Below are 8,496 nucleotides of genomic sequence, written 5' to 3'. Positions count from 1 at the left end.
AGAAACAGAATGTGCTTGGGCCACTGACTTACTGTTCCCTGAGGGAAAGTTAGGAGGGACCAGTTAAGTTAGAGCTTAGGGGGTGCAGTGACTCTTCATCAGGAACTGAAAGTGGAAACAGAGCTCAGGCCCTGTTATTCCGCATCTACTCACTCCTCCCTCCGGAAGGGATCAGAGGCAGCTCCGGGTGGGAGCCCCTCCTGGACGTCAGGGCCCAGGGGAGGCCCCGTCCTCTCTCCTCTGACGTCTGAGCCCAGGGGAGGTCCCGTCCTCTCTCCTGTGTGGGACGTGCCCAGACCTGGGGATGGGGGACCAACAACAGGCTCTTCTCACAGAACCAGACTGTTTCATCGACCCTGGGAGTGAGGGTCCCCGGGTGCTGTGTGTCCCTGATGAAATGACTAGCCTTCCTAGCAAACAACAGGGAAATGCCATCAAATCAAGCTGCTGGTTCTAACCCCAGAACTTATATGAAACGCAGGGGAGGGAGGAGCATCTCCAATGACGCCTGGGGATGTGATCAGCACCATCTGGATAGGAGACTCACAGGACAAATGGCACAGCCCTTTCCTTCTGCAAAGAAATCACGGGGAGAAAAGAAGGGGCTAGAGGAGAGGGGAGAAGGAAGACGGCAGAAATGTGTGGATACCTTCCCCCCATAACCAGCAGTGTGCTGGCAGAGGCTGAACAACGGGCTCTCTTGGCGTGTGTGTATGCTCACGCACCTGTGCACAGATTTTCATTTTTTACTGATACAAAGGCTCTGCAGCACCCAGACTTTGCATAGTGGAATATACCATGCCCTTTAGTGTGAATTCCATATTGCAACCGGTTGTTGCAGGATGTTCTCACTGGTTCTTACTGAACTATTCTATTCATAGTTGACTTCTGGGTGCTGGCTATTGATTTATTGCCTCTGGGTTCCAGAGCTGCCCAGCGTTGTCTGCTGGGTGGAAATGCATCTGGGCCTGGCAACATCTCTCCCATGTCAGCCGGCACAGTGTTGAGCACAGTCAGCAGAGGGCGCCGAGGAGGCCTGGCAGGAGAAAAGGTGCCGCTAAGCCAGCTCCCGTGGGCTGGGCTGGAAGGTCTGGGCTGGGCCCCCTTGTAGGGTGGTGCTGGGCCGGTGGCTTCTTCAGTGCCGGCACCTGTATGAGCTTCTCTCATGTTCTTTGGAGTTCTCTGTACTCCTTAATCCTCAGCTCCTCATTAGTGCAGTCCTCTGTTAAATTGAACAAACCTTTAAATAAAACCTGCCCTGTTCAAATCACTGTGGGGTTTCTCTCTCCTGATGGAACCCAGGCTGACACACTATGGCTGCAAATCAGGCAAGATTTGGCAAAAATAGACAACGAGTAAATGTTGTCACTGTCAGATTCAGCAAGAGACTCGCAGGACTAGCAAACGCGTGCAGTTCTGACGTGCGTGTGGGCTGTATTTTCACGACACTGACCTAAGTGAGAGGACATCACATGCATCGGTGCAGGTCAGACAGAAGTGGACACTGGAGCCCCACGTGTTTATCAGTGAACTGGGCAGCTTCCTCACTTAATCAGAAAGTCATTTTCAGGCCAGGTGCACTGGCTCACGCTAGTAATCCCAGCACTTCAGGAGGCTGTAGTGGGAGAATTGCGTGATGCCAGGAGTGTGAGTTGCCCTGAAAAATCTCATTTGTTTCTACCAAAAATATTAAAAAAATTAGCTGGATGTGGTGACGTGTGCCTGTAGTCCCAGCTACTCAGGAGGCTGAGGCAGGAGGATTGATTGAGCCCAGGAAGTTGAGGCTGCAGTGAGCTGAGATTGCACCGCTGCACACTTGAGCCTGGGCAACAGAGCGAGACTCTGTCTCCAAAAACAAAAAAAAAAAAGGAAAAAAAGAAAAGAAAGAAAAGGAAATGGTTCATGGTTTTCCTGTACTGGAAGAACATTTCCTCATTTATTTGTGCCACTCACAGTGTGTTGGCTACTGACACAACACACGTTTAATCTGAATCTGCACAATTAACATGTTTCTCCTGTACTTTCTTAAGTCTAGGAACTCAACAAAAGAATAAATGAGGCCCTTATTTGCACCGTTTGACGATTGCCACTGTTTAAGTATTCTCGCCGTGGCTGGTTCGAGCTGTCACCGGAGGTCTCTGGACGGAGCTGGGGAGAGGCGTGCAGCCTGGCACCACCGTTTCCACCATGCAGACACCACAGATGCCAGAAACCCTGAGGGTGGAAACCACGGTATAATGTAGTGAAGTCATCACAGGGACACTGTGAGAGTTTATTCCCTTCATTTTCACATCATTTATTCCATTGTAAGTTTACAGGATTTAATTTATGACAACAGCTGTGTTTCATGACCGCTCACCCCCAGCACCCACTGCCCCTGCTCCGGCTGGGGAGCCCCTGACAGAAGTGAATGCGAGACTGGCCCCGGGTCTGCCCCTCATCCTTCTCCTCCATCCTGGTGTCCACACGCTGCCCGGGAGCCCCTGACAGGAGTGAACACGGGACGGGTCCCGGGTCTGCCCTTCATCCTCCTGCTTCATCCACACGCTGCCCGGGAGCCCCTGACAGGAGTGAACACGAGATGGGCCCCAGGTCTGCCCCTCCTCTTCCTCCTCCTTCATCCTGGCGTCCACACGCGGCACACGCGGCACACTGTGAGCCTCTCCCCACATGATCCTCATGATTAAAATCAGTCTTTCCCCACGAGTGACCCCTACGTCTAAAGCGAGGACAGCATCCGTGACTCACTGAGGCCTGGGATCTGGGGGCCGGCATGTGGTGTGGGGATGCTGACAGCTCAGACCGGGCTGTGGCCTGAAGCCAGCGAGGAGAGGCCAAGGCGAGGAGCCAGGTGCCCGCCCTCCATCCTCCGTTCCCCTCTGTAAAGTGACCTCTCGCTCAGAGCGGGGATGTGGATGTGACATTTGGACAGACGCCCGATGAAGTGAGGGAGCCGTGTGAGCACTCGGAGCAGGGCCTTCCTAGCGGTGGGAATGGGGGTGCAAAGGCCCTGAGGTCAGGGGAACTTGATGTGTTCCAGGCGCAGCAGGGGCACCTGCTGGAGTGGGGCATGGGACATCGACTTAGGACATCAGAGCAGCCGAACTTGCAGGGCCTGTGCGTACCTCTGTGTCCCAGGCTCAGACCCAGGTTTTGTTCTGAATATGTAGGGAAACCCTAGAGGCTTTGAGCAGGGAAGGGACAAGGTGTTTAGGATGCTCACCCTCCCATCCCCCACTTTCCACGCCACACCCAGCACCTGTGGGTCAGGGGCACGATTTCCACTGCCGTTCTCACCATTTCTGATGCCATCCCGGCTCTGGGGACTGCACTGGTGCAGAGTTCTTTCCATCCTGTCTGTCAGCGTGTTTCTCTAATCACTGTGTGGCGGGTGGTCTTGGCCATTATGCCCTCGGATTAGGTGTTGATAATTCACTGAAATGGAATCTGAAGGTGTGCAGCTCATTAGGCCTCTAATAAGAAGGGAAGGCTGGGCCCCCGTGGCTCTCATCGGCTCTTCTGTCTTTGCACATGGCCCTCATCAGCACCTTCTGTCTCTGCAGCAGTGATTGATGACATGACCAGCCTCAGATGCTGGCCTTTGAGCCACACGGGAGGGGCCCTTTGGGGTCCTGTGAGGCCAGGGCTGGGGGCAGCAGAGGAACTGGGTTTGCCGGTGGAAGGTCCGGGCTGGGCTCCCTTGTAGGGTCAGAGTGGCCAAGTGCATCCTAAAGACCTTGGGTGACAGTGATGGAGCCCACCCCAGGGCTCAAGTGGTCGTGGGGGATTCCAGGGCCCATAGAGCTGAGATTCCAGGGTTGGGGCAGGGCCTCTCGGCCGGGACATCTTCCCAGACCATGGGATTCCGCTCCCTCTTTCCTGCCTGGCTTTCTTCTCTGGAGGTTGCTTGTTTTTTTTTGTTATTGTTGTAATAAAGGACACATAACATAACATTTATCATCTTCACCTTTTTTTCTAAGCGTATATATAGCAGTGTTAACCACACGAGATCTCTAGAACTTTTTCATCTTGCAAAACGGAATCTCTCTATCCATTGAGCAACTCCTCTTCCCCCTCCCCACTGTCCCTGGCAACAGCCATTCTTTGTGTCTCTAAGAGTTAGACTGCTTTAGGAATCTCACGTGAGTGGAATCATGCTGTGTTCATCTTTTTGTGACTGGCTTATTGACTTAGCATAATAACCCCAGGATTCATCCATGTTGTAGCACATGAAGGCTGAAGAGGATTCTGCTGTGTATAATCCCACACTTTCTCTAGCCACTCCCCCTTCAAAGGACATTTAAGCTGCTTCCACCTCTTGGTTATGGTGAGCAAGGTTGCAGTAAACGAGGGTATGCAGATATCTCTCTGAGATCCTGTGATCAGTTATTTTGGATAAATACCCGGAAGTGGGGTTGCTGGATCATAGGGATTTTTTGAAGAACACCACACTGTTCATTTGACCACACCTGTGAGGGCTTATTTCTGGGTTCTCTATTCTGTTCCACTGGTCTGTATGTCTGTCTTTATGCCTATATCATACTGTTTTGATTACTGTAGCTTTGTAACACATCTTTGGTTTTCTTTCACCAGATTGTTTTAGCTATTCAGGGTTCTTCAAGATTCCATATGAATTTTAGGATGCTTTCTAATGTTTCTATTTCTGCAAGAAGTCCCATTGGGACATTTATAGGGATTGCATTGAATCTGTGGATCACATTGGGTAGTATGGACATTTTAATGCTACCAAGTCTTCCAATCCATGAACATGGCATATCTTTCCATTGATTTGTGTTTTCTTTAATTTTTTTCAACAGTGTTTTGTAGTTTTCAGTGTACAAGTATTTTGCCTCTTGGTTAAGCTTTTTCCTGAGAATTTTTTTCTTTTGATGGAGTTGTAATGGGATTGTTTTCTTAATTTCCTTTGGAGATTGTTCATTGTTAGTGTATTGAGATGACACTGAGTTTTGCATGTTGATTTTGTATCTTGCAACTTTGTTGAATTAGTTTACTAGTTCTTTTTTTTTTTTGAGATGGAGTCTTGCTCTGTCCCCCAGGCTGGAGTGCAGTGGCCCCATGATCTCGGCTCACTGCAATCCCTGCCTCCTGGGTTCAAGCGATTCTCCTGCCTCAGCCTCCCGAGAAGCTGGGACTACAGGTGCCAGCCACTATGCTCGGCTAATTTTTGTATTTTTAGTAGAGATGGGATTTCACCGTGTTAGCCAGGATTGTCTCAATCTCCTGACCTTGTGATCTGCCTGCCTCGGCCTCCCAAAGTGCTGGGATTACAGGCGTGAGCCATCGCGCCTGGCTGAAGTGTAATCCTTTTAATCTGTTATTCAATTTTGTTTGTTAGCATTTTGTTTAGGATTTTTGCATGAATATTCATCAGAGATTTGGTGTTGTAATTTTCTCTTTTTGTAGTATCTTTGATTTTTGTATAAGGGTGATACTGGCCTCATAGAATGAGTTTGGAAGTGTTCCCTCTTCTTCAATTTTTTGGAAGGGTTTGAGAAGGATTGGTGTTGGTTCTTCTTCAAATGTTTGGTAGAATTCTCCATGAAGTCATCTGGTCCTGGGCTTTTCTTCTTTGGGATGTTTTTGATTATTAATTCAAATTCCTTACTAGTTATAGGTTGGTTCAGGTTTTTTATTTCTTCGTGGTTCTGTCTTGGCAGGTTGGATGTTTCTGGAAATTTATCTGTTTTTTTCCAGGTTATCCAATTTGTTGGCATATCATTGTTCATGCTAGTTTCTTATGAGCCTTTTTATTTCTGTGGCATCAGTTGTAACATCTCCTCTTTTATTCCTGACTTTCGTTATTTGAATATTTTTTCTTTTTTTAGTCTAATAAATGTTTTCGATTTTATTGATCTTTTCAAAAAACAGCTCTTAGTCTTATTTTTTTCTATTGTTTTTCTATTCTCTATTTTATTTTGGCACTAATCTTTATTATCTCTTTTTTATGTTAACTTTGGATTCAATTGCTCTTTGTCTAGTTCTGTGAGGTGTAAAGTTAGGTTGTTGATTTGAGTTTTTTTTTCTCTTTTTAAGGTTGGCATTTACCATGGTAAGCATCCCTCTAGTACTGCTTTTGCTCAGTACTGTATGTTTGTACCTAATGTGTAACTTTGGTATGTTGTGTTTTTATTTTCATTTGCCTCAAGGTATTTTCTTGTTCCCTTGTGTTTCTTCTTTTACCCATTGATTATTCAAGAATGTGTTGTTTATTTTCCACATATTTGTAGGATTTTCCAATTTTCCTTTTGCTGTTAACTTCTAGTTTCATCCCATTGTTGGAAAAGATATTAAGCATAATTTCAGTCTTCTTAAATTTATTATGATTTATTTTGTGGCCTAACATATGATCTTTCCTGGAGAATGTTCCATGTGTGCTTAGGAAGAATGTGTGTTCTGCTGTTGCTGGAGAGTGTTCTGTGTGTGTCTGTCAGGCCCAATTGATCTATGCTGTTGCTCAAGTCTTCTCTCACCCTGTTCTTCTGTCCGGCTGATCTATCCATTATTGGAAATGGGGTATTGAGACCTCCTGCTGCATTTCTGTGTGTTTCTCCCTTCAGTTCTGTTCAGTTTGTTTTACATATTAGTGTGCTTTGTTAATAGGTCCATATGTATTTATAATTGCTATATCTTCCCAGTAAATTTATCTTTTCATCATTGTATGAAGTCCTTTTTGTCTCCTGTGACAGTTTTTGACTTGATGTCTATTTTGTCTGACATGAGTGTGGCCACCTCTGCTCTCTTTTGTTTACCATTTGCATGGAGTATCTTTTTTCATCCTCTCATTTTGAACCTCTGTATGTCCTTATATCTAAAGTGATATGGAGGTAGAGAGTGGAAAGACAGATAACAGAGACTGGGAAGGGTGAGTGGGGATAGGGGGAGGATGAAGAAAAGTTGGTTGACGGGTACAAAAAACAGTAAGATAAAAAATAAATTCAATATTTGATAGCAGAGTGGGGTGAACATAGTTAACAAAAGTATATTGTACTTGGGTGGTGGACACCCTATACCCTGACTTGATCACTATGCATTATATACGTGTAACAAAATTTCACATGTGCCCTATGAATCTGTACAAATAAAAAAATATAAAGTGTCTTGTAGACAGCACGTAGCTGCATCTTATTATCCATTCAGTCACTTCATGTCTTTTGATTGGGGAGTTTCACCCATTTATGTTTAAGTTAATGACTGATGGGAAGGACTTACTGTTGCTATTTTGTTGTTTTATGTTTGTCTTATAATTATTTGTTCCTCTTTTCCTCTCTTGCTGCCTTTCTTTGTGTTTCTTTGTTTTTGTTTTTGTTTTTTGTTTTTTGTATTGAGCTGCTTTGATTTCTTTCTGATTTTCTTTTCTGCATCTTCTATAAGTATTTTCTTTTGGAAGGGTCTGATCTTATTTGCTACTCAAAAAATCTTATTTTTGTCTGGATGCAGACTTAGAAGTAGAAGCTCACTGTTGGAGGGTCTGCATTTCCTGGCAGTCTGTTCCTGATGTTTTTCTTCGGCTTCTTTCATTCTCATGGCCAGCATGTAGCCTACTCTGCAGCCTCCGTCTTATTTTTTGTAGTACACTGTTTTCTTCAGAGCAAGATGCCGGCATTTTTGTTGCAGGACACGTGGAGTGACAAGACACTGAGTCTTGGGTGTTTTGGTCCTAGGTTTCTTACACTCTTCGTTTAAGGGCTGTCAACATATTCCCGGACATCGTCTTCTTTAGAGACATTGAAAAGTCTGCGGATTCTGCTAGCTCTTTTGGGCCCCAGGCAGCGAGACACCATAGTATCAGTCAGTCCAGGAATGTCCTTCTCTCCTATTTTTTTTTTTTTTTTTAACAATAACCAAGTTGAGAATGCTGAGATTGGCATCCACAATGCAACGGCGAACAGATTTTCACTGTCTTTCTCCAGTTCTCCTTGGTCTATGTCAGGAATGCCGCTTACTCAGTAGCAGGTGGACACGGTCATGGTTGGGTCACCCTGCTTCATGGGAAGGCTTGTTTGTCGTTCCCACCGATCCGGACCACAGAACCCTTCCATGCTTCACGAGAGCATCAGCAGCAACTTCTGTGGCCACAGACATCTCATACAAAGTACGAAGTTTGCGTTCATCGTCCACTTCAATGAGCTTCTGGCAGCCAGCAGCTGGGAAGATGTTCAGCTTCATCTTGAAGCAGCTCTTCTGTTGGTATTTTCTTTGTGGTTACTATGGAGACTGCATAAAACATCTCATAACAATTGACCTTAAGCTGATAACAACTCCAACTGCATGCAAAACCTCTACTCCTTTCTACAACCCCCTGCTTTATGTCCTCAGTGTCACAGATTACACCTTCTTACACTTGGTATCAATTCGCAGAGCTTTGTAGCTGCCTCAGAAAGGCTTCTGGGCCTTGCTGTTGTGAGTTGGTGTTTCTGCCAGGAGGGAGTTCTGGGCTTCCTGTTCCGCCTTTGTGCTCTTCTCTCTGGAGGTCTA

At 46.1% G+C, this 8,496-nt stretch overlaps 1 pseudogene; it reads right to left on the bottom strand.

Annotated features, from left to right (window-relative positions):
* Positions 1-7,438: 7,438 nt before the first annotated feature.
* Positions 7,439-8,187, bottom strand: LOC100447855 (small ribosomal subunit protein eS6-like; annotated as a pseudogene).
* Between the last annotated feature and the right edge of the window lie 309 nt (positions 8,188-8,496).

The sequence above is a fragment of the Pongo abelii genome, chromosome 10 (genome assembly GCF_028885655.2).
Source record: "Pongo abelii isolate AG06213 chromosome 10, NHGRI_mPonAbe1-v2.0_pri, whole genome shotgun sequence".
NCBI lineage: Eukaryota > Metazoa > Chordata > Mammalia > Primates > Hominidae > Pongo > Pongo abelii.
The sequence above is the reverse complement of the archived record's forward strand: the minus strand, read 5'-3'. Positions and strand labels throughout refer to the sequence as shown.